Below are 2205 nucleotides of genomic sequence, written 5' to 3' on the forward strand. Positions count from 1 at the left end.
GGAGTCCCCCTTTGCGATTGTATACAAGTATGAAATGCAGGAAAAAGGGTGCCAGATGAATGAAGGAAATGGTCAAAATTCATTGAAAAATAGCCAAAAATGCCATGTTGTTTTTTTTAAAAAAAATTGCATTTCACAAAAGCTCATTTTTTTCCCCCTGCAGACGACGGTCAAAAATAGCCCAAATGGGCAAGAAAACCGTGGATGAAATAGCAAATCTTATTATCAAATCTCTACTTCAACATCCACAGGTCAAAATGGAAGTATCACCAGAAGACATTACTGGATTTCTAGGTAACCTGTGTTAGGAGTTGCTTGATCACTCTTCAGATTTTCCTTCACTTATATGTATCTGAGGAAAACCCATTCTCCTTGGTCCAAGGTCCCCTAAATTAAGTGTTTGTGCCCCTCTATCTGTTTTCTGTGTTCTTCAGTCTGAACATAACTTTGTTTGATCCTTTACATGCCACCTTAGTTCACTCTTCGTTTAACTCGTGTGCCAGCAGCACAGACTTGGGTCTTTGCTGAGCCCTCAAACACTTGCCAGACTTTGAGTCACAGTAGAACAGCCCACACTAAATGAGGAGAAGGCAGCTTGGAAGGCAACAGTGGCCTTGACTTAGCTCTGAGCCGCCGGTGACCTAATTGCAGATGCCCTAAGCCTGTCAGCATAAACAGAGTCCTGAGCAGAAGAGGCTACATGCGTCAACAAGGCCGCTTATCCTGATCACATCCAGCTAGTCAGCATCCTTGTCTGTGGTACCTGCTTTTCAGTCAGCACTAGGCACACGTCCCACTGTTGAGTGACTGGAAGTAATTCCAGAGTGCCATGTCTGCCAGTCACTACATGTAATGTCAGGCCAAAATGCCCGGTGTATGGCGTTTAGGCATTGTAAGACATGCTGCATTCTGACTCATTACCTGCTCAGGTATATACTCGTGTGTGTGTGTGTGTGTGTGTGTGTGTGTGTATGTTCCCCAGAGTGCTATCGAAAGGAGTCTCTACCAGGGTTAAAGCAGCTATTGTAATTGAAATAATACATCTCCTGACACCTTAAATGGAGATCATCATTAATTGTAAATAAAGCATTCACTCTACATGCTGCAATTATTTGGTTAAACTAACAAATGCATGCACACTAAACTATGTTGGACCCTTTAAATGCTACATTTGCATCTCTTATTTCACTTTACTGGAATTACCAGCTCTGATTAGCACACTCCAAGATCCTTGTCTCATTTATTGCTACACCAGCCCGGACCCTGGTATTTGCATGCTGACACTCAAGCATAAAACTATAGACACAGCACCTATTGCTTTGTTGGCCATTTCCATGTGTTCCAAGTCTTTTTAACAGAACTTGGAGTGAAGTAACACCCCAAGTTGCCCAAGTGTGCACATGTGGTCCAGCTTTGAAAGAAATGGCCAGATTTAGCAGTTATCAGTGCCTCCTTTCCATCTTGACACATCATATAAACCTTTTGTGCCACAGCTTCTGTACCTTTAGAATAACCAACTGAAGTTATAGAAAACAGACCTCCAGTTGTAATTGAGCAGACAACCGGCAGCCATAAACTCCTTACAAGCACCCATAGTGGATCTTTTTTACTTGACACTGCCACCCTGTGGCTGCATCAAGCTATAACATCTAAGTAATTTGTATACAAATTTTAGGAGAGTTTCTCAAAAGGTCGAACTTGAAATGTCGATAGCAACCATGCACTTACTAAACTCACCTGTGCAGCAGCAGGCACAAAGCAAAAACAGGCATGGAGAGGCCTCAAATTATGGTACTCTAAATGACATCAGGCCAATTTAGAAACACCAAGGAACCTAATGCTTTTGGGATTTGTAAGGAAAAGTGAAATACTTGGGAGGGGAAAAAATCCACAGAGACATTGGAAGAACATGGAAACTCCACACCATATCAGGGTCAACATGTGAACCAGCACCCAAAAAGTTAACAAATCTCACTAACGTGTAATACATTGGCAGTTGGGTAAAGGAGAACTAAGAATGGAATAACTGAAATTGCATGATATGAATGTGAGTGTGCTTTAGAAGTCGGGATATCCCCTGCCACAACAGGTTAGAAAAGGCTCTGGTTATGAGAAACCAGTCTGCTCCCTGTAAATCCTGTAAACCAGAGGACAGCTAGGAACAAGGTTGTAATCAAAACGGTGGAAAAAAATAGCCAGCAAATC

This window comes from Erpetoichthys calabaricus, chromosome 16, assembly GCF_900747795.2.
Source record: "Erpetoichthys calabaricus chromosome 16, fErpCal1.3, whole genome shotgun sequence".
Taxonomy (NCBI): Eukaryota; Metazoa; Chordata; class Cladistia; order Polypteriformes; family Polypteridae; genus Erpetoichthys; species Erpetoichthys calabaricus.